This window comes from Dendrobates tinctorius, unplaced genomic scaffold (genome assembly GCF_039654945.1).
Source record: "Dendrobates tinctorius isolate UK_male_01 unplaced genomic scaffold, ASM3965494v1 ptg000003l, whole genome shotgun sequence".
Lineage (NCBI taxonomy): Eukaryota > Metazoa > Chordata > Amphibia > Anura > Dendrobatidae > Dendrobates > Dendrobates tinctorius.
The window spans coordinates 14,231,077-14,258,977 of NW_027361671.1; the positions used below are offsets into that span (position 1 = coordinate 14,231,077).

General features: G+C 47.9%; 1 long non-coding RNA gene across 1 annotated transcript in view; it reads left to right on the plus strand.

The window, feature by feature from the left end:
* The window catches only part of LOC141097338 (uncharacterized), a 379,405-nt gene that overhangs the window by 75,729 nt on the left and 275,775 nt on the right, over positions 1 to 27,901 (plus strand). The window lies entirely within an intron of this gene.

A 27,901-nucleotide genomic window follows, 5' to 3' on the forward strand; every position in this document is an offset into this window, starting at 1 on the left:
AAGAAAATGGAGGGAAAAAGGGCTCTGGATTGCTTTGGAATAAAACAATCAGTATTGAAGTGCAAAACAAAATTATTCCTAGCCATTGATACCTGAAGCTTGGTATACATGTAATAGGCAGCAGCCTCTTGATGTATGTAATGATATCTATATACCCACATACAGTGCATACATGCCTTGCACTGATGTGTAAATACGCACATACACTCCCTGCTTACCTAGCACTGCAATCTACTGTATATGCCCCGTAATTAGTCATTAGAAGGACAGTAGTGGCGAGCGTGTTCGCTCATCACTGGTAATCACCTATCCTAAGGCCATGTTCACATGTTCAGTATTTGGTAAGTATTTTATTTCCATATTTGAAAGCCAAAACCAGGAGTGGGTGAAAATGCAGAAGTGGTGCAGGTTTTTCTATTATCCTTTTCTTCTGACTGTTCCACTCCTGATATTGGCTAACAAATACTGATGTAAATAGTGATCATATACTGAACAAGTGAATGTGGACTAAGGATAAGACATAAGTTATTAATTGCTGTGACCTGCACCGATATGCAGAATGTGCAACCAGTGTCGGACTGAGCTGCCAAGGGCCCACCGGTAACATTGACTTTGGGGGCCCACTTTCTCCTGAATACAAATATTACGCTACCCTCGTTCACAAATTTACCTATATCTTTATATAATAATAAACTGAGTAGTTTGGTTAATGAATAATGAGATGCTGTTTTTTTTCTGTACAAAGGGAAACAATTATGAATTGTGCCAAGTACTGACCATACAGTGGGGTTGGGGTCCCAGATCTGCACAGGGGCCCACCGGGGGATTCCCCTTTTACCGTATGGGCCAGTCCAAGCCTGTGTGCAACTATTTTCCCCATTAGAATGAAGCGGCATGTTTGGCTCAACCACTGATCCATTAATTTCTTAAGTAGCTGCCGAACGCTGCTCTTGTTTTTTTCTGGAAGCCCCAAAGAGGATGAATGGAGCAGCGGTCAGACATCTGACCTGCCACTTCATTTTCAAATGGGGATAAAAGTGCCCTGTCAGGGATAAAAAGTTCCCTATTTTGCCTATTGATGCGATTTCCGATTATGGGATTATATGGATCAATAAATTATCACCAACCTTACCTGTGGATTGGTGATAAATTGTTTTAATGCAAACTCCCTAATTGTACATCCCAGTTGTGGTGTACACACAGTAGATGTGTAGGAGCCTCCTGGTGTCATGATCCAGGACGGGATTTCGCTTTGACCCGTCCTGGTTAGACTATGGGTTAATTGTGCTGCCTCTCTCTGGCAGCAGGAGGCTATTTAGTGCTCACTGGACATGGGTCCGGTGTCAGTTATACTCCTGCCCTCGGCTGAGTTAAGTGACCTCTTGGATACGTGTGCCTTGTGCCTGATATCTTGCTTGCTTGTTCGGTTGTGATCTGGTTCTGTCCCTGTTACGAGTTCTGCCTGACCCTCTTGTACTGCGCTACCTCTCGTGTATGACTCTCTGCTTGTGACCCGACTCCTCTCTGCTCGTCCCCTTGGTACCACGTCGCCCTCTTGTGTATGACTTTTGGCTCTGTCTGACTACCCGTCTGTTTGTCCCTCCTGTACCTCGTTTGCCCGTACTGCTGTGACCTCTGTTTTGCCTGACTCTGAGTTGTTGTATGGTGTCCTGTCCTATCTGAATACAGGACGCTAAGCCCCGCCCCCTTGCAGTCACATGACCATAGGTCCCGTGCAGATTATTCAGTTTCAGTGTCCGCAGGTCCTATGCCTCTTTACTTTCCAGCGCTGACTGGACCCTGACACTATTAGCCTGAAGCACGCATGGTCACCTCTGCTGCCCTGCTCCACAGGTATCTTTTAGCACTGCTTCTGTACTCAGGACACGCGCACTGGCTCTATGAGCCAGTGCAGTGCGGTGTCTCTGACACCTGAGTTTTACAGTTGATGATCCACTATAACAGGCATAACAGCTGACAGATATTTGCTGTAACGCCGGTGTGTTTGTACCTTGCTTCCCCGGTGTTACTCTGCATGTTTCTGCATTAACCCTTTGCTCCTTTCCCCCTAAATAACTGGGATACTGTTGTCTGTTACCTAAATGGATGCTGCTCAGTTCTCGGCTTCACTGCATAGCCGTACATGCGTTTGTGGTTCCTCTGCGCTGCATGACCACCCGCTTGCGCGGTCCCTGCTGCCACTGTGGAAAGCTATCCGCGGGTTTCTAGGTCCTCTGCATTGTTCATGGCTTACCACGTGTGTTCAGGCTTGCAGCTCCGGCCAGGTGTCTTTTGTAATGCTGATTTGTATCTGGCTGTGCTTAGGGTGCGCGTGGCCACACCTCCCCTGCTTTTATGAGGAATGGGTGTGTGCTTGAATTGCTGATCCAGGCTATCGCTATGAGGCAGCTCCTATATAAAGTTTTCCTGCCCTGTGGGGCGTTGCTAGAGCTTTGCCTTATGTTTCTGTGTCTTGCCATGGCCTTGTGGTGTTCAGCACCTGTCCTGCTTGCCTTCAGTTCTAGGTGAGCTGATGCCTGTCTTGCTGCCCTCCAGGAGGCAGAATATCCTGGTCCTTGTTCCTGTCTGACCTTCAGGAGGCAGAATATCCTGGTCCCTGTGCTATTGTTTGGAACCTTGCCTTGTACCCGTTCCTGTTGTGTCTTGTATCCTGGATCTGCTCCTGTACCTGACCCTGTCTGAACTGTGTCTGAACTGTGTCCTCTGTGTTATGTTCCTGAGGTCCTTCTGTGTCTTGAACCCTGTGCCCAGTGACTGTGACTCTTTGCAAACTGACTTTCTGTGCTCTAACCTGGGTTCATCTTGGAAGTAAGAGTCCAGTGTGTCCGCTGAGTTTCTGCTACTCTGTGCTCAGCTTGTTATTCGGTGCAATCCCCAGTCGGTTTCAGTCCAACCCGGGCGGGCTTGCACTAGACCACTTGGGTTCCTTTTTAAGTCGCTGCCAGATGTCCGGAACCTGATGACCGTGGCCTCTCGTCCGGAGCCTGATGACCATGGCCCGATGTCCGTGTCTGATGACCACTTCCAGATGTGCTGTGCCTGATGTCCTCCACCAGATGTCCGGATCCTATCCTTTCCTGCCTGATGTCCGGAGCCTGCCGATTGCTGCCAGATGTCTGGAGCCTGATGACTGCGGCCTGATGTCCAGAGCCTGATGTCCGCAGCCTGATGTCCGGAGCCTGTCAATCATTGCCAGATGTCCGTAATCCGATGTCAGTGTTCTGATGTTCTATCTGAGCTCCGAGTCTTGATGTCCTGCCTGAGACCTGATGTCTGCCTGATGTCCTGCTTGAGACCTGATGTCCTGCCTGGTGTCCTGATGTCCTGCCTGAGACCTGATATCAGCCTGGTGCCCTGATGTCCAGATGTCCTGCCTGAGACCTGATGTCCACCTGGTGCCCTGATGTCCAGATGTCCTGCCTGAGACCTGATGTCCGCCTGGTGCCCTGATGTCCAGATGTCCTGCCTGAGACCTGATGTCTGCCTGGTGCCCTGATGTCCTGCCTGAGACCTGATGTCCACCTGGTGCCCTGATGTCCAGATGTCCTGCCTGAGACCCGATGTCCGCCTGATGCCCTGATGTCCAGATGTCCGGCCTGAGACCTGATTTCCATCTGGTTCCCTGATGTCCAGATGTCCTGCTTGTGACCTGTGGTCCTGATGTCCAGTCTGCGGTCCTGATGTCCAGTCTCTGATCCTGATGTGTCTCCAGCCTTGTTTCCCAGTGACGGCTCTGCCTGGATCTAACCAGCCGATGACCTGTGTTGTCATGCCAGAGTTCCTGTGTCCCGATGTTCCGCCGGTTCCCTGAAGCCCACCCTGTGATGACGTCTGTCATGGATCGGTGTCTGATGTTGTCCTGCTGAGCCTGTGCTATGCCTGAGGCCTGAGAGAGAGGCCATCCTAGTATGCCCGTGCCAGATAACCCTGGACTGCATCAACCCGTGATATCCTCCTGCCTTCGTCTGTTATCCTGAGATGTGTACCCTTCCCTGATGTGCAGAATCAGGAGCCTGGCATAACTATGTTTCATGCTTGTACATTGTTTCTGTTTAGTAAAACTTTGTCTTCATACCTGAAGTTGTACGGTGTGATGTAGTTCTGCCATCTCGTCCACATGCTCAGCTGCCACACACCCTGCTCTCTGCCCTTCCCTAGTCTGGATAGGTCCAGGTTACTCTGTGGTCCAGTGGGTCCACATTCTGTCCCCACCTGGGATGCTTGCCCTATGTCACCATGGTTGGGCAATGTGGATGCGTCGGCTGGGCCGTGTCTGCGGTCCCAGTCGTGACATTTGCATATAGCTGTAGGGTGGGCCTCTAGAGTCAATTCCTCCTGTGGTCCCCAGACACCTCAGTCCATCCCTGATTGTAGATCTGCACAAGGCTGGGATAGGCTGCAGGACAATAGGCAAGCAGATTGGTGAGAAGGCAACAACTGTTAGCGCAATTATTAGAAAATGCAAGAAAAACTAGATGACTGTGAATCAACATCAGTGTGAGGCTCCATGCAAGATTTTGCCTTGTGGGGTAAGGAAAATTCTGAGAAGGGTCAGTAATGAGCTCAGAACTACATGAGAGGACCTGGTCAATGACCTGAATGAGCTGGGACCACATTCTAAAACATTACCGTTAGTAACACACTACTCCGTCATGGATTAAAATTCTACAGGGCATACAAGGTCCACCTGCTCACACCATCACAAGTCCAGGCCCGTTTAAAGTTTGCCAGTCACCATCTGGATGATCCGAAGGTGTCATGGAAAAAGGTCATGTGGCCAAATGAGCCCAAAATAGAACTTTTTGGTATCAACTCCATTTGCCGTGTTTGGAGGAGGAAGTATGAGTACAACCACAAGATCAATGTCTCAACCATGAAGCATGGTGGGGAAGACATCATACTTTGGGGGTGCTTTTCTGAAAAAGGGATGGGATGAATGCACTGTATTGAAGGAAGGATGGATGGGGTCATGTATCAAGAGATTTTGGCTAACAACCTCCTTGCCCCAGTAAGATCATTGAACATGTGTCGTGGCTGGGTTTTCCAGCATCACAATTACCCGAAACACACAGCCAGGGCAACTAAGGAGTGGCTCTGTAAGAAGTATTTCAAGGTACTGGAGTGGCCAAGCCAGTCTCTAGACCATAATTCAATAGAAAATCTTTGGAGGGAGCTAAAGCTCCATGTTACCCAGCGACATCCCTGATGCCTGAAAGATCTGGAGAAGATATGTATGGAGGATTGGGACAAAATACCTGCTGCAGGGTGTGCCAACTTGGTCAAGAACAACATGAAATATCTGTTATGTCCTCTGTTGCTCCCCCATCCGGCAACTCTGCCTTACCTGCTCTGGTGTCCCAGCGTGCTGTTGTTGTATCCTCTGCAGTCCCCCGGTCCGGTGCCTCTCAATCTGCTACAGTGTCCCAGCGTGCTGCTGGTTGGGGTTTTCACCGTGTCTCTCAGGCCCTTCCTGTTCCGCCATCGGCTCCTGGGTCCCAGTGCTCACGCACACCTCCTAGCAGTCTGAGAACGCGGCCTCGCTCAGCTCTACTAATTCATCTAGCTGACGTCTCCTAACAGGGTGGCGCCGCTCAGCCAATATCTGCGACATGCTTGGTATATCAGGCAGTTTCCTCTTTAGTAAGTGACTGATTGTTGTGTTAAGGTCCTCTTTGACACTCAGGTCTTTCTTGTATCATGTTGTGCACCAACCTCGTACTTGCCTTATCCTGTTTTGCCTTTGTTTTCTCCCCAGTGCTGTCTGCTGTCTGTGTTCTCCTGTAGTCTCCAGATCCTGCTTCATCTGTCCAGCTTTTCCCATTAATCTCAGTATTCTTACCACACTTCTCTGGTCTCCTGGCTCTCCCGCACCTTAGGTCTCAGTTTCTGTTTTGCTTATTACTTCCCTGGACCTTTCTTGCCTCTCCCTACGAGCAGCCCTCTCGGTACCTGTTGTCATGGTATTTGAGTTCCCTGGGCTTGGCCCTGATGGTCCCTGTAAAGGGGTCGGTCCCACTAGGTTCAGCTCACCCAGGGGAGGTTCAGTGCCACGGCCCAGAGGGTTCACTCTAGGATGCTTTCCTCTTAAAGTCGATACACTGACCTCTGTAATTGCAAACAAAGGTTTCTATACTAATTATTAAATTTTGTTTTTCTATTGTATCAAATTCTTATTTCATGCAATAAAATGCAAATTAAATATGTAAAAATTATACAATTTGATTTTTTGATTTTCAGGATTTTTTTTAGATTCCGTCTCTCACAGTTGAATTGTAACTACGATTAAAATCACAGAAGTCTAGTTTTGTTTTAGGTGGGAAAACTTGCAAAATCAGCAGTGTATCAAATACTTACTTTCCCCACTGTAGGTCTGGTAGGAGAGTTAAGTGTGATGGAAGAAAGATGATGTGTTTAGATTTGTCCATATTAGGTTTTTGGAAGCATTACCAGAAGAAGATGGATAGCTAATAGAAACTCTGGGATTATGGACAACAAAGAGATGATGTCTGTGCTAGATTAGTAGATTTGAATGTCATGAGCATATAGAATGATACTGGAGTCTGCATTACTTTATGACTTGTACCAGGTCAAAGGTATAGCTGGAGAAAACTAGGGGTCCCAGGACAGAGCCTTGAGAGACACCTACAGAGTGAGGGCTGGAAGAGCAAGTATGTGCTTGTAGTGAGGTATGAGGAGATCCAGTAAATGGAAAGATCTTTGATGCCAAGGGAAGAGAGCAACTGTAGTAGGAGGGGGTGGTCGACTGTGTCAAAGGCAGAGGACAGGTTTAGAAGGGAGAGTACAGAGAATTGTCTGTTTACTTTGGCGGTTAGTAAATCCTAAATAATTTTGGTAAAGACAGTTTCAGAGAAAAGGTGAGGAAGGATGCAGCATTACAGGTTGTCGAAGAGGAAGCTGGATGAGAGGTCAGAGGAAAGTTCAATGTGGACATGCTGTTCAAGAAGTTTGAAGATGAATGAGAGTAGCACTATGGGGCCAGTAGAGTTTGGGTCAAGGGATATCTTTTTAATGATAGGTGTGATTGTGGCTGCTTGAAAGCAGAAAAGAAGATACCAGAGGATAGTAATAGGTTGAAGAGATGGATTAGGGGTGAGGTATGCGGGATGGTTGGGGAGTAGATGGGATAGGGTTAGGAGAACAAGTGGTAAGATGTGAATTGGTAAGAAGATGAATAAGCTCTTCTTTAGTGATGGTGCAAAGGAAGGTTATGGGGGAAGAGCATAGGAGTTTTGGTTGTTGAAGAGTAAACACTAGTCTGATTTGACAGATCTTATTTTTTAAGTATGAGGCAAAGTCTTCAGCAGAAGTGAGGGAGGTTGGTAGATGCAACAGTAGATAGAGGAAGGAGTTAAGCGTGTTACATCTTTTGGGGGATTATTTGATAAATATGGTGTGAGGGTTGTGAAGTAGTCTTGTTTAGCAGAGGTGAGGGCCGATTTGAATGTGAGAATTGCTTGTTTGAATGTGGTAAAGTTTTCCTGCTAGTGTGTTTTCTTCCACCACCTTTAAAAGGCCCTGGACACTTGCGGAAGATTGTTTGTGAGGTTGGTGTGCCAGAGTTGTCTATTAATTTTCCAACCATTGCTATATACAAGAAGAGCGATTGAGTCAATAGCTGATGTGAGTGTGGTGTTTTAGAAAACATTGGCTGTGTCTGTGTTATGAAGTAAGGATATGGTGGACAGTAGTAGAAGAGAGTCATAAAGCATGTGTCGGGGTGTGAGAGGTGTCTCTGGGCATTGCTAGTTGATGAAACTGTGGGACAAGTGAAGAGGTCCAAGTTAGAAATGGGCGAACACGAATGATAAAGTTATCAGTCCGTACCTAGTGTCTGTGTACCGACCACGAACATGGACTTCTCCTGGAAGTCAGTGTTACTGTTCGGGTTGGGTAGCATGAGCAAAGCTTGTTGAAAGACTGCAGACAGCCAATCAACAAGCTTTCTTGTGTGGGCACTTCCAGCTCAATCATAGCCATGTCAAGTATTTGCATCACTGTGATTGGCATGCAGACTGTGTAAAATGACTTGGAGTCTCGTTTACCTTTGACAACCAGTGCAGGAAAATCTGAAAATTCGATAAATGCAGGCTGCAGCCCCCATCTGTCAGCTTTATTTTGGCTGGTTATCAATAATATAGTGGTCCCTACACCATATTTTTTATTTAAATAAATAATTAAAAAAAGGCATGATTGATAACCAGCCAAGATAAAACAATCAGCTGGGGCTGTTATTGTCAAACTGTGAAAGTGCCATGGATATTGGCCTCCCCAGCCTAAAAATACCAGCCTGCAGCTGCCCCAGAAAAGGCGCTTCCATTAGATGCGCCAGTTATGGCACTTTGCCCGCCTCTTACCACTTGCCCTGGTGCGTTGGCAAGTGGGGTAATATTTTTGGGGTTGATGTCAGCCCAGGGGTTAGCAATGAAGAGGCATTTATCAGATGCCCCCATTACTAACTCCGTAATTAAAAATAAGAAAGACTCACATAGAAAAAAGTCTCAGAATACCAGCCCCCCAGCTGTCTGCTTTAGGTTGGCTGGTTATCAAAGATGGGGACGCCTTTCATGTCTCCCCTTTTTACTTATAGCTTATAGATTGTAAGCTTGGTATCTGTTTTGATCTATGTGTTTTATTTGTATGCTGTAATTTCTACTGTCCGTACAAATCCCCTCTACAATGTACCATTATTATTACTATTTTTAACCAGCCAAGCTGAAAGTTGGGGGCTGCAGCCCACAGCTGTCAGCTTTACCTGTGCAGGTCATCAAGAATACAGGGGACCTCATGCAATTTTTTTCTTTTATTTATTTATGGAATAAATACATGTACAGTAAGCTACACACTCACTGCACTAATTAACCCACTGACAATTTTATTACTATGGACAGGCACAGGCTGGTGAATACTCTCATCAGCCTCGCCTGCTCTCGCTACTCACTAATAACAGCCAACACCTGACCGGCGGTAACTTTTTCATCATCGGTCAGAGCTGATGGCTTACGTGCTGTCATCTGTTACAGCACTGGAACCGCAGCACTCTGACTGGCGGTAACGTGAAAGGTTACCGCTGATCAGATCCGCTATTTACCAAGCTGTCACACAGAAGTGCCTGATGTTCAGACCCCCACTTCATTCTGGTACCCAAACTTTTTTTTTTTCTTTTTCTTTAATTTTGCGACAGACCAGAACATCCATGGGTCCTCCCATCACTAGTCCAGGATGAAAAACTGAGTATATGATGGTCAGATAGAGAGAGGTAAGTTGTGAGGTTACATAAGGAGCAAAGTTCGGTGAATATGAAGGACCATTATGCGAAACTAAAGGATGAAGCAAGGGACAGCAGTTTCGAGGCTGCTGATGGTAGGAATGTCAGAAGAGAGAAAGTGAAGAAGTCAGGTAGAGAAATGGTCATTTGGAGGTTGGAGGAAAAATCGATACGGATAGAGTGCACTTCAAAAGAAGGGAGGATTAGGTTGAGATTGGGTTGAAAGTTCCATTGCTAAAAAAGGAGAAGGCCAACTCCTCCACCATGTTTATTGCCAAGGTGAAGAATTTAGGTGAAGTGAGAAGAGCAGCAAAGGAGGCTGGGTCAGAGGGTGTCAACCATGTTGCTCTAAGCCCCAGAAAGGATAGATTGCAAGAGTAAGGAAACATACATGAGAGAGCTGGGGGATACGGATATCACCCCGCTGTCACCAATCTGTGACAGAGGTTAGACAGTTGTAGCTCTCTGGCACCTCCCTAACCCTCAGGTCAGTCAGGGAATTGTACCTAGTATAAGTATTCACTGGAAAGGCTGTCCTGTCACGTACTGGTTATCAAGGCACTCTGCAGCGAGGGAGGTACATTCCTCAACCAAGAATCTGCACAACTCTAGTCCATGCCCTCATCATCTCCCACCATGAATACTGCAACCTCCTGCTCTGTGGCCTCCCCTCTAACACTCTCGCACCCCTCCAATCTATTCTTAACTCTGCTGCCCGACTAATCCACCCAGAAACTCCAGTTCAAAACCCTAACCATGACATACAAAGCCATCCACAACCTGAGTCCTCCATACATCTGTGACCTAGTCTCCTGGTACTTACCTGCATGAAACCTCCGATCCTCACAAGATCTCCTTCTGTACTCCCCTCTTTTCTCCTCTTCCCACAATCGCATACAAGATTTCTCTCTCGCATCCCCTCTACTCTGGAACTCTCTACCACAACATATCAGACTCTCGCCTACCATGGAAACCTTCAAAAATAACTTGAAGACCTACCTCTTCCGACAAGCCTACAACCTGCAGTAACCACTGATCCACCAAAACGCTGCACGACCAGCTCTACCCTCGCCTACTGTATCCTCACCCATCCTGTTGTAGATTGTGAGCCCTCGCAGGCAGGGTCCTCTCTCATCCTGTACCAGTCATGACTTGTATTGTTTAAGATTACTGTACTTGTATGTATTGTGTATACCCCTCCTCACATGTGAAGCGCCATGGAATAAAAGGCGCTGTAATAATAAATAAAAAAAAAAATATATATATATATATATCACCAGTCCCAGGCCGGGAATATATATAAATCTCAAGTTTGTCAATGCAAGAATCCCCCAATAACACAAGAATGGTATGATGCCACCAGATTCTCACTAGATATAAGCCCAGTCCATTATCAAGCTTATATCGGGTCAGAAACCAACCCCAGGCAGCGTACAAGTACTAGCCAGACTCACGAACGTGGGAAATCAGGTTTTGAGATAAAAAAAGCTGCCCAAGATTAATTGATATTTTAATTGCCAAAAGGCGCACTAGATACTAAAAATATATACAGAGTAATATACACATATTACAGCCAGAAGTACAGATAAAAGTAGGGTACAGGTTGGGATTGCAGTTAGCTGGATATAAATATCCCAAAAAATAACCCTCTGCTATATATACTTCAATGTCATTATTACTATCAATCTCACAATCAGTCCGCTTCATCCTCACATATGTTTCCTGGCTGCAACATCATCATACATATTTCCTGATCCCCCTTTCACCCTGCACTTGTGTGTAATTACTGGTATGTTTCCTGGTGTTACACCCACAGGGCGTGAAGATGTATAGTGGACCCACTAGACCACTGATGGTGCAGTGGTAGCTGTTTACCCGATACTAGAGTTGAGCGAAAAATTTCAAAAGTCGCCGACTTTTGGCAAAGTCGGGTTTCATGAAACGAAACCCGACCCTAGGATGAGGTCGGCCACGAGGTCGGCGACTTACGCGCCAAAGTCGCGTTTCAAAAGTTTGTTTTGCACTCTTTTTCAGCCAATCAGGATCCACGGACACTGTGGGCAACGTGATGACATAGGCAGGGGTCACCACCATCTTTCAGAAGGGCATGCAAGTGATTGGCTTGCTTTGGTGGGCGTCACAGGGGTTATAAAAGGGCGTGCACGCCGACCGCCATCTTACTTCTGCCAATCTTAGCATAGGGAGAGGTTGCTGCTGCTGATTCTGTAGGGAGAGCGTTAGGCAGGGAAGAAGAAAAAAAAACTGCTTCTGCTGCTAGCGATTTTGCCTGTACAACACACCAGTCACTGTGAGTGCAGTGCAAGGGGAGGCTATATTGTGGTGGATCAGCGGTGTTGGTTGTTAGGCTGCCTTCTAAGGCTTCCTGACAGCTGCATTGCTGTTTACCCACTGCTCTGCAAACTGCTTTTTTAAAAGCAATCCCAATTTTTTTTTTGTCCTGCTGAGGTACTGAGCGTGCATTTTTTCACACCATACAGCGGTGTACTCTCCTCACACAGTACCATGTAACGGCTGTTATCACAGCCACAGTGAAGCTATCTGTGTGTCACTCTGTGAGAATAAGTCGAGGACATGTTCCGTTCTTACAGACCTGCACCTACTAGTTTTGTCTAGCTTTCAAACAGTTAAATATATTTGCTGTTTGATCACATTCAAAACTATAGAGAGACAGCGTGTGTCAGTCCGTATACTTAAAAAACACGGAGCTTGACAATTTTACGTACACTGGACAGCCGTGTACGTGCACGCTCCTCTCAGTACCGTGTAACGGCTGTTATCACGGCCACAGTGAAGCTATCTGTGTGTCACTGTGGAAGGATAAGTGGAGGACATGTTCCGTTCTTACAGACCTACACTCTAGGGAGATTCCTATTCTGCCCAATTCTACATACACCTTGTAGTTTGTGATACACTAGCCAATTTCTGCCTGTGACATAGCGCTCTGATATTCAGTGGGCCTCCCACAATCCAAAAGTGTCCAGTGTCCACTAGTGTGTGCAGAAATTCAAAATCTCCCTTATCCTGTAGTCACTTTTTTCACACCTGTGCCATCGAGCCTGTGACATAGCGCTGTGATATTCAGTGGGCCTCACACAATCCATAAGTGTCCAGTGTCCACAAGTGTGTGCAGAAATTCAAAATCTCTGTGATCCTGTAGTCACTTTTTTCACACCTGTGCCATCGAGCCTGTGACATAGCGCTCTGATATTCAGTGGGCCTCACACAATCCATAAGTGTCCAGTGTCCACAAGTGTGTGCAGAAATTCAAAATCTCCCTTATCCTGTAGTCACTTTTTTCACACCTGTGCCATCGAGCCTGTGACATAGCGCTCTGATATTCAGTGGGCCTCACACAATCCATAAGTGTCCAGTGTCCACAAGTGTGTGCAGAAATTCAAAATCTCCCCTGTCCTATAGACACCTTGTACCTTGTTTTACATTACTATATAGTTTGTTGGATTTTGTCTACATTTATACAAAAAACGAGGAAGGCTGGTGGAAGAGGCCGTGGAATTGGGCGGGGGTTGGCAGCTGGTAATGATGGTGTTGGTGGTGGATCTGATGGTAGTGGCAAGAGCAAAATAGGACCGAATGCAGGAGGTGTTGAGCCTGCGTCATCGTCTGGCTCCATAACGCTTCGAAGGCTTAGTTTTCTAGGAGTTGGCAAACCGCTTTTAAAGCCAGAGCATCAGGAAAAAGTTTTGTCTTACATTGCTGACTCAGCCTCCAGCTCTATCGCCTCCTCTTCTGAAGTTGTAAAAAGTAAAAGCACTGAGTCGTCATTGGAGGCTCATGTTCATGAACCACACCTTTCCTTCTGTCCTTCACCCCAACCAAGATTGAAGGATGACGCAGGCCATACTACTGATTACTCCATGGAGCTGTTTTCACATACCATGCCTGGATTATCAAGTGAAAGGGTGAATTACCCAGGCCAAGATGAATCTGACATGGAGTGCACTGATGCACAGCCGCTGATAGATGATTCTGCTGGTACATTCACTCAGAGCACTACATTGTCCTCGCAGTGTACAGAGCCAGATTCTGACCCTGATGAGACTCAGGTGCCCCTTCCCGCACACTATACCACCATACACGGTGACACAGAGGAAGGTGCACATGACATTGAAGAGGAGGTGATGGATGACCCAGTTGTTGACCCAGATTGGCATCCATTGGGGGAAGAGGGTGCTGCTTCCAATAGCTCAGATGAGGAGCATCCACAGCAGACATCGACATCGCAACAGCTGTTATCTGGCAGGCCCGGAGCACTCCAAAGACAGGTTCCAAAAATCAAAAGAGTTGCTGGACAGCTTGTCCAGAGGGTCAAAAGATCACAGCGTGCTAGGCCGCAAAATGTCTGCCAAAGTAGGAAGAGTGCAGTTTGGCACTTTTTTGAACAAAATCCTCATGATCAGGCCAAGGTTATCTGTAAGAAGTGCGCAAAGACCTTTAGCCGAGGGAAAAATCTGAAAAATTTGAATACCAGTTGCATGCTTAGACATTTAACCACCATGCACTTGCAAGCGTGGACACAACACCAAACCTCAAGTGCCACATGTGCAACTGATCACAAAGAAGGTAGTCAGCAACGCTACATTGTTTCCCCCACTGTAAGCCCACCGGTTAGCACAGCAGCAAATGTTGAGGTGTCGTTGCAAGGCCACAGCAGTCAGGGAATCCCACTGTTATATCAACAAAATACTGAATCTAGGCCATCAGAAAGAACACCAACTCCATCACCATCATCAACCCTCTCTCAGTCCGCCGTGTCCACCGCTACTTCCACCATATGCAGCTCTCAAGTCCAGCTCACCCTCCCAGACACTATGAGTAGGTCAAGAAAGTACTCAGTCTCTCATCCACGTACACTGGGTTTGAACGCCCACATTGCCAAACTAATCTCGTTTGAGATGATGCCCTATCGGTTGGTGGAAAGCGCAGCTTTCCGCGAACTCATAGCCTATGCAGTACCACGCTATGACCTACCCAGTCGCCACTTCTTCTCTCGCAAAGCCATCCCAGCCCTCCACCATCATGTAAAAGACTGCATTGTCCATGCACTCAAGCAGTCAGTGAGTGGAAAGGTGCACCTCACAACTTATGCATGGTCCAGTCGGCATGGCCAGGGCCGTTACGTGTCCATCACTGCACACTGGGTTAATGTGGTGGATGCAGGGTCCACAGGGGACAGCGGTGGTGGGACAGTGCTGCCTAGCCCACGGTATAGGAAACAGTTGGCTGTAGGCGTTCGACCCTCCTCCTCCTCCTCCTCCTCCAGAAGTGAAAGCTCATCCACAGAGCGCAGTCGTACGAGCACTCCATCTGCAGCTGCCACTGTTGCACACGAGGTGTCCCCCTATCGAGCAGCTAGTGGAAAGCGTCAGCAGGCTGTGTTGCAGATGATGTGTTTGGGCGACAGACACACCGCCGAGGTGCTGGCCGAGTACTTGAAGCGACAAACTGAGTCATGGCTGGGCAGTGTACATCTTGAGGCAGGCAAGGTAGTTAGTGATAACGGCCGTAATTTTGTGGCAGCCATAGCCCTTTCAAAACTCAGCCACATACCTTGCTTGGCTCACACCTTGAACCTGGTGGTGCAGTGCTTCCTCAAAAATTATCCGGAGTTAACAGCCCTGCTCCAGAAGGTGCGAAGACTGTGCGCGCACATCCGCCGGTCGCCTGTACACTCCGTTCGTATGCAGAAGCTGCAGCGATTGCTCCACCTTCCCAACCACCGCCTCATTATCGACATTGCAACAAGGTAGAACTCCACCCTGCACATGGTGGAGCGGCTGTGCGAGCAGAGGCAGGCCATAATGCATTTGTGGGAGGATACACGGCCAGGCACTTTGAGAGCAGACATGGCGTTGACAAAAGTGCAGTGGTCGAAGCTGAAAGACCTCTGTAAAGTCCTTCAGTGTTTTGAGGAATGCACACGGCTGGTAAGCGCAGACGACGCCATCCTAAGCATGAGCATCCCACTTATGCGTCTGCTCATGCAAACTTTGACGCACCTTAAGGAGCAGGCGTCTGCAGCCAATGTTGACGAGGAGGGAATTCTTGATGACATTCAGCCATTGTCTGCTCAGGGACCTCTCCTGGACGAGGTGGAGGAAGAAGAGGAGGATGATGATGGGGATGATTACTTAGGGGAGGAGGATGCATCTCATGGGGCAAGTGAAAATGTTGGCGTGGCAAGGTCTGGTACAGGGTTTGTGCGTGACTGGAGGGATGTGGATTTGCCAGAAAGTGCTCCTCCAACCAGCACTCGCAGTGCATCATTGACACCGGGAACATTTGCCCACATGTCAGATTATGCCTTGCAGATCCTAAAAAGGGACCCCCGCATTGCCAAAATGATGAACGATGATGACTACTGGTTGGCCAGCATCCTGGATCCACGCTATAAAGGCAAATTACAAAACATCATGCCACAGGAGAACCTTGACCTAATATTGGCTAATAAACAAGCAACTCTGGTAAATCGGTTGCTTGAGGCTTTCCCAGCACACAGCAGCGGTGATGGTTCTCACACGAGCCGTACGGGCCGGGGGCAGCTTGGCAGAGGTGTTCATGGTGCACACAGCAGAAGTGGTGTTGGAGACAGGGGTTTCATGACAATGTTGTGGACTGATTTTTCAAGTACCGCTCACACAACTGGTAATACTGCATAGATGGAAAGTGACAGGAGACAGCAGTTGTCAACTATGGTTACAAACTACTTTTCCTCCCATATCGATGTTCTCCCACACAGGTCATTCCCCTTTGACTATTGGGCCGCTAAACTGGACACCTGGCCTGAATTGGCACAATATGCCTTACAGGAGCTCGCATGCCCAGCTGCAAGTGTGCTATCGTAAAGAGTCTTAAGTGCAGCTGGATCAATCCTGACAGAAAAAAGGACCCGTCTGTCAACCCAAAATGTGGATGATCTAACCTTCATTAAAATGAACCATGCATGGGTTTCCAAGGATTTTGTCCCACCTTCCCCTGATGACACATAGGGTGACAGAAAAATGGCTTGCTTTGGTCCACCTCTTCCTGGGACTTGACCTATTTCACCTTTTGCATCAGCTGAATGTCCAACATCAACATATGCCACTTTCTAAAACTCCCTAACTGTGCTGCCTCCCCCCCCATGGCCAGGGTCACCACCTAGCGCACGACACCGTGCGAGTGCCGTTGCCCTGGACAGGTGGGTAGGCCGACTCTTGGGCGCGGGCACTGGCACAGGGTCCCTCATAGTGCAATCAAGTGTCTCTGACGGTCGTGATGCACACCCGCCGTCAGACACACCGCCGTACTATGAGGGGCCCAGTGCCAGTACCGACGCCCACGAGTGGGCCCCCCTTGCTTGGGCAGGGCCCCAGCATTTGCAATCTTTACCTCTCCCTGCTCCTCCGCTGTGTAGTCTGGGCCGTCAAATCCATACTGTGCCTGACACCGTCTGAGCCTGCCTCCTGATGTATAGACATATATTTTGAATGTGTACGCTATCCATACATGTTATCCGGGGATACGGTACCCTTTCTCACCTTTGTGCAATCACGTGCAATCCATACTGGGCCTAACACCGTCTGAGCCTGCCTCATGATGTATAGACATATATTTTGAATGTGTACGCTATCCATACATGTTATCTGGGGATACGGTACCCTTTCTCACCTTTGTGCAATCACGTGTAATCCATACTGGGCGTGAGAATGGCTGGCGAGCTGTTAAGCAAGCTACAGCACCTGTGGTTTGCACACGTAAGTTTTTCATTTTTTCAGGAATGACGGTTAGGCCTAATTCCGGAACTGCGGTTGACCTGCACTTACTGGGAAATCAACGTTCGCGGGTAATAATTGTAATCAATGATCCCCATCACTAACGTTGTTCAGCGGGTTATCTGCACCTGTAAGCGACAAACACTGGCCTTTTCAGTGTAGCGCACATGCAGCCACGGACATGTAAGGGCATGACACACCAGTTATTGGCCAATCTCATGTGGCAGAGCCTCACGTGTCCCCCTAGTAAGCCGGACTCGGACCGCGGGGCATGACGGAGTCTCGTTCGTTAACGGAATTAAGCTTGCAATGTGTGCATCTTTTCAGTAGCTGGCATGGTTGAGGTTTCCCAGGTGGAGTCGAATTTAACCGTAGGCTCCACTCCTGGTGGTGCCCTTCTGGACATTCCTTTAAGGTTCAGCTTTGCAACCATACTGCCCACGTAAAACAAACACTTTGCCTTCATGAACGCTGTTTGGAGGGTCATGACTCGTGGGAATAACGCTGCCCAATCAGTTAACCTGCTAGAGAGATCCTTCGTTGCTCCCAAGCATGACATCACACTCCCTAGGAGGAAGGTAATGCCACTGTGGCGACCGTACTCCTGGGGGCGACACAAGTGCACTGATGCCCAGCCACTGCTCGATGAATCTGCTGGTACATTGACCAAGACCACTACATTCCCCTCGCACGCTACATGGCCTGAATCTGACCCTGATGAAACTCAGGTTACCCTTCCCATATACAGTTCCATCTTACACGGTGACAAAGAGGAAGCTGCAGATGAAAGTGCAGGTTCGGCCCACCCGCCATCAGACACACCACCGTACTAACAGGGGCCCTGTGCCAGTGCCGTCGCCAACGAGTGGGCCCCCCCTGCTTGCTCAGGATCACAGCACTTGCAAGGTTTAAATACTGTGCAGTGAGATGGAAGATGGGGACGACGAGGAGTCCAGACTAGTACAGGGATTCCCTAGCGAGGAGACTTATTTCATTGTTTTCAATGTTGGGACAGCAATTTTTGGGGAGCACTATACTCTGGAGAATGATAGATGGGGCCCACCATACACTGGAACATTCCAAAGGTGGACATCAGACACTGGAGCAGCATTTACAGGACCCATTATACACTAGAGCATTAGAAATGGGGCCCATTATGTTTGGAGCATTATTTGGGCCCATAAGACAGTGGAGCTTCATCCATGGGGACCAACATATACTGTAGCATTATGTGGAGCTCATCATATACTGTTTCAAACATTATATGGGACCAATAATTCTGTATGGAGAAATAGATGGGCCTCGTCATGAGATGTAAAAAGTGAAGTATTTTTTATTGTACTATACCGCTATTTCTCTGCCGTATTGGAGCATGATGAGTTGTGGTATGTGTTAAAGGGGCACTCTTTCGCCCAGGGCACATGAAAACCTGGAGCCAGCCCTCCCCCCCCACAACATTAGCCAAATAACCCCCATTTTTCAGTGCGTAACTTGTATTATGAAGTTAATTAAGGTTGACAAGCTTAAGTAAGAAGAATTGATGCTTTTGGCATTCAAATGGGCACTGTAGGTGTGTTTCCTGTCCTCCTCTCACTGCCGACTTTTATTCCCCATTGACTTACATTGGGTTTCTTGTTTCGGGACGACCCCGACTTTTCCCTATAATCGGCCGATCTTGCTCGACCCGACTTTTGGAAAAGTCGGGTTTCACGAAACGAAACTCAACCCTAAAAAAACAAAAGTCGCTCAACTCTACCCGATACACAAGAGACAGGAGAAGAGCTTCAAATAAACTAAAGATGTTTATTAAATAAAGCAAACAAATGGACAAGGTGACTGAGGGAAGAACCCTCTGGACCACGACACAGAACCATGTAGTGGAGCACCGGGCAAGGTGTACCCCTATACAGGGGCTCCCCCGTCGCAACACCAGATGACCTTAATGCCGCGATGCCCGGACCAGAGGGACGACCCATACAGACCGTATATAGGAGGTGGTGAGAGTCCTGGAAGGTCTGAGTAAACACAGAAAAGCTGATCTAGCCTGCGATGGTCACTGGATGATTCCAAGAGGAGAGCCTTGGTCAGTCTGGGGTAGGAACCGGAGTGTCCAGAGGAATCCAGGAGCGGGAACTGCCAGCAGAGGATTCTGAGGAGACAAAGATATTAGAATATTGCAATAGCCTTTAGAACGCAGAGCAAAGCAGAGTGTGGCCTGAGTGGGAGGCAGCGATCCCACAGAATGAACACATTGTTCAGGCAACTCCCTCTTGAGGGAGGATGCCTTTTATGCACAGAGCATTACAGCACAGACAGCCCTAATAGACAACAGGTGCCCTCTTGTTTTTTTCAGTATGTGCAGGAAGCGGGGCGCGCCTCCTAAGAGCATAACCAGGAGACCTGCCAAGAGGATGCAGGTTCTTAGCAGAGAAAGGAGCCGCTGATTGTCTGGAGCCACGGACAGGGTGGGTAGTAGCAGTGGAGCTGCGAGATAGGCGCCGGTCTCCCTGCGCAGCAGAGACCGTGTCTGCGGCTGAGGGCATGACACCTGGTTTCCTGGATGCAACATCATCATCCTTATTTCCTGACCCCCTTTCACCCTGTACTTTTCGGTCATTACTGGTATGTTTCCTTGCTGCAACATCATCATCTATATTTCTTGAACCCCCTCTTTCACTCTGTACTTGTCGGTCATTACTGGTATGTTTCCTGGCTGCAACATCATCATCTATGTTTCCTTATGTAAGAGGGTGAACTGTGATTACACCATGAGAGCACTAGGACCCTGTGGTGTTTGCCTGCTGCAGCTAAGAGCAGGTGGTGCGAGTGCCCGGTAATCTGTGTGTGCTGGGGGTGGGGCCAGGGGCGGACCTACCGCCCGTGCAGCCCGTTCATTGAACGGGAGCCCTGAGGGAGAGGGGGCCCCTCCAGCCCTGCATGGCTAATTCATGGCTCCAACCGTCCCGATTCCCACAGGACAGTCCCATTTTTGACACCCCCCTCCCGTGTCCCGCCCAGGACGCTATTTTTCCCGCATTGCACTGAGCCGCCACACCACGCAGCCTGCAATGATGTGGCTTGGGCTGTGTGTGTTCTGTCACTGTGCGCAGAGGACCTGTGAGAGAGGAGGAGAAAGGGTCACATGATCAGGGGCGGTTTATGTGGCTCGGCTGTGTGTGTTCTGTCACTGTGCGCACAGGACCTGTGAGAGGGGAGGAGTCAGGGGTCACATGATCGGGGGCCATGTCTGCCTCTGTCTCTGTCTGCATTCTGCAGGACTCTACTGTGCTGCTTGAGGTAAAGTTTCTGAGTGGGGTCAGGAGGATTTTACAGTGTGGATGTAACAGAGCCGTGTGTGTTTGAGGTGTATGGAGCGGAGCCGTGTGTGTATGAGGTGTACAGAGCGGAGTTGCGCATGTACGAGGTGTGCGGAGCGGAGCTGTGTGTGTGCGAGGTGTATGGAGCTGTGTGTGTACGAGGTGTATGGAGCGGAACCGCGTGTGTACGAGATGTACAGAGCAGAGCCACGTGTGTACGAGGTGTACAGAGCAGAGCCGCATGTGTACGAGATGTACAGAGCGGAGTCGCGTGTGTACGAGGTGTACAGAGCGGAGCTGCATGTGTGCAAGGTGTACGGAGCGGAATCGCGTGTATACGGAGTGGAGCCGCATGTGTACAAGGTGTACAGAGCGTAGCCGCATGTGTATGAGGTGTACAGAGCGGAGCAGCACGTGTATGGGGCATATGGAGTGGAGCCACGTGTGTACGGGGGCGTACGGAGCGGAGCCGCACGTGTACGAGGTGTACGGTGCGGAGTCATGTGTGCACTTTGTGTACGGAGCGGAGCCCCGTTTGTATGGGGTATGCGGAGCCGTGTGTGTGCGGAGTGGAGCCATATGTGTACTGGATGTACGGAGCGGAGCCAAGTGTGTATGAGGCATACAAAGTGGGCTTTTCCACAGACACAGGAATACACGGCAGAGCCCCGAGGAGCACTTTAAAACTCGCACATGACGTTCCACCGGAAGTGATGTGCTGGAAGCTGACCGGAAATGAGGTAATTTCATGAGGAGATTGTGACGGAACCAGGAATGCTTCAGATCCATCACCATGGAATCAGGGATGCCGGCCATGTGAGCGGATCATATGTCCTCAGGTGGGCATTACAATGGGAGCCGGGCTGCTGTAATATCTTTATAGAATCCTTTCTTTCTTTCTTTCTTTCTTTCTTTCTTTCTTTCTTTCTTTCCTTTTCTTTCTTTCTTTCTTTCTCTCTCATTCTCTGTTCTGTCTTTCCCTCTCTTTTTCTTTCTCTCTCTGTTCTTTCTTTCGCTCTCTAATCTTTCTTTTTTTCTTTTTCTCTCTCTGTTCTTTCTTTCCCCTCTTTCTTTCTTTCTTTCTTTCTTTCCTCTCTTTCTTTCTCTCTGTTCTTTCTTTCTTTACTTCTTTCTTTCTCTCTGTTCTTTCTGTCAGTCTCTGTTCTTTCTTTCCCCTCTTTCTTTCTCTCTATCTCTCTGTTCTTTCTTTCTTTCCCCTCTTTCTTTCTTTCTCTCTGTTTCTTTAGTTTTTTTCTCTTTCTTTCTTTCTTTCTCTCTCTCTGTTCTTTATTCCCCTCTTTCTTTCTCTCTATCGCTCTGTTCTTTCTTTCCCCTCTCTTTCTTTTTCTCTCTGTTCTTTCTTTCTTTTCTCTCTTTCTTTCTTTTTCTTTCTCGCTCTCTATTCTTTCTTTCTTTCCCCTCTTTATTTCTTTCGCTCTCCCTCTGTTCTTTTTTTCTATCCCCTCTTTCTTTCTCTCTCTATTCTCTATTACATGAAGGCTGTGCTGGGCTGTATACCATATTTTATTTGGAGGCTATGCTTGGCTGTATATATTAACAACTAGAGGTAATGCAGGGCTAAGGGGTTATATATGTTATTTGGAGGCTGTGATGGCCTGCATATATAATTTGGAGGTTGCAGCTGGCAAATAATACAGTCCAGCAGCACCATACAGATATATTCAGCCCTGCGTAGCATCAATATTAGATAACAACAAATAACTTTGCTGCCCTATGAAGGGCGGGGGGGCCAGAAAAATTTCTTGCACATGGGCCCACTACAGTCTGTGTCTGCCCCTGGGTGGGGCTTAGTGTCGACTGTCTAGAGCTGTAAGGGAAGCTGCCAGAAGAGGAAGAGCAACTGCCCTGAGAGACACTGTGTTTGAGGAGCAGCTCGTGAGAAGCAAAGAGATTGAACGCTATAAGAGACTGTGTACTGCAACCCTTCATCTTGGGAGCCTGAGACCTTGCTGTGGAACAAAGACTGAGCATTCCTGAGAGCTGTGGGACTGTGGAGCTCTGTGGAGTATCTGTTGTAATGAGCTGAGAAGCAATATTGGACAGACATTTCATACACAAACAGGCGTATTGCTTCTAGGAGAATTTGTGAGGACTACAGGAGGAGAGATGCCATCTTGAGGCTACAGAACTATAAGTCCCCGGCGTTTGGGCTCAGCACCGGCTGACAAGACGAGGAACCTTGTTTTGCTGCAACTGATTGGCGCTGAAGATTTGGGACTGGCTGCAGCCGATGCAATCTATATGCCCGAGAGGAGACTCACCTCAGGTTAAAGGTACCATAGTCATAGATACCCGGGTATCCCTAGTTGAAGCACTTAAGGACCTTTGTATTATATTTATATGTATTGTTATTGTAGGTTTGTATAGGGTATACTTAGTGTGCCATTCCAGGGGGTCCCTTGATATCACTACATTCAATTTACACCTGTTCTCTGAGTACCAGAATTGACCTTTCTGATAGGTAAATTTATTTCAAATCCCTGTGTAATACGCTCTTCAGGGAACCTTGGATTGACATAGTGATTTCAACTCCGGCTGAGTGAGTGTACTGTATTCAATTTGTTTCTTCCATATAATGAGTTCTACTTTATCTGCTGTTTGACCTTTTTTGGGATTTTTGCCTCAGTCTCGGTTTGTGACCCACTGGATCTTATTCGGGCCTCCGGTCGTTACACTTACCACATTCACCCTGTACTGGTCTGTCATTACTGGTATGCTTCCTGACTGCAACATCATCATCCATTTTTACTGACCCCCCTTTCAGCCTGCACTTGTCTGTCACTTGTCTGTCATTACTGGTATGTTTTTTTTTCCTTCCTGCATGTTTAGCACCTTAATTTTTTTATGCTAACACACACTTGGCTTTATCTGTCCATTTGGGTCTGACTATTTCCTGTTTTCATTTTGGCTTCTGACTCCTAATGCTCCCCTCCTGTGTCTGTGATGAGTCTCCCTGCTGTCCCTCCCTCCTGATCACACCTGGCCTATTTCATATTCACTTAGATTGTTATACATGCCCAGGTGTGTCTGACCATGGTCTGGCTCTATAAGATGGCTATTTAGGTATGCAGAAATATCCCAGAAATGAACCAGAAGTGAACAGAATGTACGACTGACGACTTTTATTAAATGTATTAAATTTCTTTCTTTTTCCACTCTCTTTCTTTCTTATTCCTCACTCTCCTTCACTATCCGCAAACCCCTGCACCCTCTCACCAAATAATAAGCTCTCCTTCCCTCTTGCCCCCCCACCTGACCTCTTCCACAGACCTCCTCTTCAACATCACATCTGTCCTATTAAAATATAAACAAACCCCCACTCTCCTTCTCCCAACTGCTCTCCCTCTCTCTGCTTCTCCTCACTGCTGGCAACATATCTCCCATTTCTGGACCACCACAGCTCATACCTCCCATTATTTCCCCTCCTATCACTCCCAACCCAATTTAAACACCTGAAATCTCGCCTACTTCAACCTGTGCTCTTGATGCCCACCACCCTGCAATAAACTCCATTCATGACCTCTTAACCTCTCATAATTTGTACTTCCTGGGCCTCACCAAAACATGGCTGACACCCTCCGACACAGCCTCCCCTGCTACACTATGCTACGGTGGGCTCTACTTCACATACACTTCTCGCCCTGGCAGACATGGTGGAGAAGTGTGCCTTCTCCTTTTTTCCAACAGTACTTTTGACCCAATCCCACCTTTTCCCTCTCTCACCCTCCCCTCTTTTGAAGTCCAGTCTGTCCGCATCTACTCTCCCTCTAACCTCCAAGTGACTGTCATATACAGACCTCTAGGCCTGACCACTTCCTTTATTGACCAGTTCTCCACCTGGCTTCTTCACTTTCTCTCTGGGGACATTCTCACCATCATCATGGGTGACTTCAACATCCCATTGACATCCACCAGTCAGAAGCCTACAAACTCCTGTCGCTCACTTCATCTTTTGGACTTACTCAGTGGTCCTCCTCACCCACTCACTAACACAGAAAGACATACATTAGACCTGGTCTTCACCCATCTCTGCTCCCTATATAACTTTACAACCTTTCCTCTCCCTCTATCTGACCATCATCTACTCACAATCTCATCACTGTCCTCACCTATCACCCGTATCCACCAACTTGGGGATCCCCGCAGTAACCTTGCACATCTAGAAACTCACACACTCTCTGAATCTATTCTACTACTGTCCTCCATATCTTCACTCCACAACACAGACACTGCCACTAGTTTCTACAATGCTACTCTTGCATCAGCTATCGACTCGGTCACCCCTCTCATGCATAGCAGAGTACGACGAATCAATAGACAACCCTGGCTCAATAACATCACTGAAAAGCTTCGGCAAGTATCCAGAATTGCAGAGTGGCTTTGGAAGAAAGCGCATTCACAAGATGACTTCACCACATTCAGACAAGTAACACTCGCATTCAAATCAGCTCTCACCTCTGCTAAACAGGCCTACTTTACATCCCTCACATCTTCCTTATCACACAACCCCAAACAGTTGTTCAACACTTGTAACGCCCTCCTCCGCCCACCACTGCCCCCTCCAACTTCCCTAATCTCCGCCGAAGACTCCAGCTATCGCCCAACATCTCTGCTTCTATTTGCTTCCAAACACCTTGAGCAGCACATCCATGCTGAACTTTTCTCTCACTTTGCATCTAACTCACTCTTTGACAACCTACAATCTGGCTTCCGTCCCCACCATTCCACTGAGACTGCCCTGACCAAACTTACTAAAGACTTACAGCCAAAGCTAACAGACAATTCTCTAAACTCATCCTTCTAGACCTGTCTTCTGCCTTCGACACAGTTGACCATTGCCTCCTACTACAGATCCTCTCTTCCTTTGGTATCAAAGACCTTGCCCTATCCTGGATCTCCTTATACCTTAACAACTGCACATTTAGCATTTCCTACTCCCACTCTACCTTCTCATCTCGCCCTCTCTCTGTTGGTGTCCCTCAAGGTTCTGTCCTAGGACCCCTTCTCTTCTCAATCTTATACCTTTGGCCTGGGACAACTCATAAAATCCTATTGCTTCCAGTACCATCTATATGTTGAAGACACTCAGATCTACCTCTCTGGCCCAGATGTCACCTCTCTGCTGTCCAGAATCCCATCAGCCATATCCTCCATCTTCTCCACTCGCTTCCTCAAGCTCAATGTGGACAAATCTGAACTAATTATCTTTTCCTCCATCTCGCATATCTTCCCTACCTGATCTATCTATCACAATAAATTACATCACACTTTCCTCTGTCCTGGAAATCCGCTGACTCTGCCCTGTCCTTCCAACCGCACATCCAAGCTCTGGCCTGTCACGGGGCAGTAGGGGGAAAACAGGAGACATGGAACCATGGCCCCTGAACTGCCCCTCAGGCTAAGTGGGTGCCCTGACTTTCCTTAACTTGGGGGTACACTTGATGGTAGTGAGGCCCAAGTCCCCAACCTGTCCCTATCTCCTGTTTAGCCCTGAGCTAAACCCCCAACCCCCTCCCCAGGAAGTGAGACAGGGAAAACAATGAAAGGCACCAAAAACCAAAAGAAAGATGAAACAGACACCACGGGGTTATATCAACTGAAAAACAAAACTTAGCTTTATCTGCTGTTAAGCACCGAACAGCAGAGTTAGGCATCAGAAGAAGGAAATAGCTGGAGCTCCACTGCAACACAGCCTGCTCCTGACTCGAGCTTGGTTGGTCTCCAAAGAGGAATATCACCATCAGTTAGCTGGTGCACCTGGTGAGCTTATATAGGAAGGAAGGAGTGGTTTCCACCTGCCTCAACAGATAGACCAGCCATGCAGTTACACCAGCGGCCACCGGGGGCAAAAATGTATATGAGGATCCAGATCTGACATTGATCCAAAAATGGATCGTGACATCGCCACCTCCAGCTCAAAAATATTTCCAGAATCCATCCTTTCCTGAACCCTCACTCTACCAAAATGCTTGTGCATGCCCTAATCCTCTCCTGCCTCGACTACTGCAACATTCTCCTCTGTGGCCTACCTTCTAACTCTCTCGCACCACTCCAGTCCATCCTTAACTCTGCTGCCTGACTAATTGCTCTCTCCTCGCTACACTCCTGCTTGCTCTCTTTGCAAATCCCTTCACTGGCTCCCAATTTCCCAGCATATCCCATTTAAACTACTAACACTGACCTACAAGCCATCCATAACTTTTCTCCTCCATATATTTTTGAACTAATCTCCCAATATCTTCCCTCACGTAATCTCCGGTCCTCCAAGGACCTCCTTCTCTCCTCAACAGGTATTCACTCCTCACTCAATCACCTCCAAGATTTCTCCTGACTATCTCTACTATCCCCCATCTTCTGGAATTCTGTGCCCCAACACGTCCGATTATCCACCACAATTGGATCCTTCAGATGGAACTTGAAAAGCCTACAACTAGAGTTGAGCGATACCGTTCGATACTTCAAAGTATCGTATCGGATGGTATCGGCCGATCTTTAAAAAAAGTATCGATATCGCCGATTCCGATACCGGAAGTCCCATTCAAGTCTATGGGACTTCCGGTATCGGAATAAGAAAAACCCTTTCCTGCCCTTGTACAGCCTCTCTGGGGTCTGTACGGGCCTTTCGGGGGGCTGTGCCGGCCTGCCAGGGGGTCTGTGCAGGCTCCGGTGGTCTGTGCCGGCCTGCCGGTGGTCTGTGCCGGCCTGCCGGGGGGCTGTGCCGGCCTGCCGGTGGGCTGTGCCGGCCTGCCGGGGGGCTGTGCCGGCCTGCCGGGGGGCTGTGCAGGCTCCGGGGGGCTGTGCCGGCCTGCCGGGGGGCTGTGCCGGCCTGCCGGTGGTCTGTGCAGGCTCCGGGGGGCTGTGCCGGCCTGCCGGGGGGCTGTGCCGGCCTGCCGGTGGTCTGTGCAGGCTTCGGGGGTCTGTGCAGGCATCGTCCGATGGGACTACAAGTCCCATCGGGCGATGCCTGCTACCATGACAGTGATTGACACATTAGCCAATGATGGGACAGTAATAGTCCTATCATCCGGCTAATGTGTTGAATGTAAAAAAAAAAAAAAAAAATTACATGCTACATACATACAACATGCATACTACATACATGCAACATTCATACTACATACTACATACATGCTACATACATGCTACATTCATACTACATAAATACTACATGCAACATACATACTACATATATACTACATATATACTACATGCTACATACATACTACATGCTACATACATACTACATGCTACATACATACCACATATATACTACATACATACTACATACATGCTACATACATAACACATATATACTACATGCATGCTACATACATAGTACATGCTACATGCATGCTACATACATACTACATGCTACATACTACATATATACTACATGCATGCTACATACATACTACATGCTACATACTACATATATACTACATGCATGCTACATACATACTACA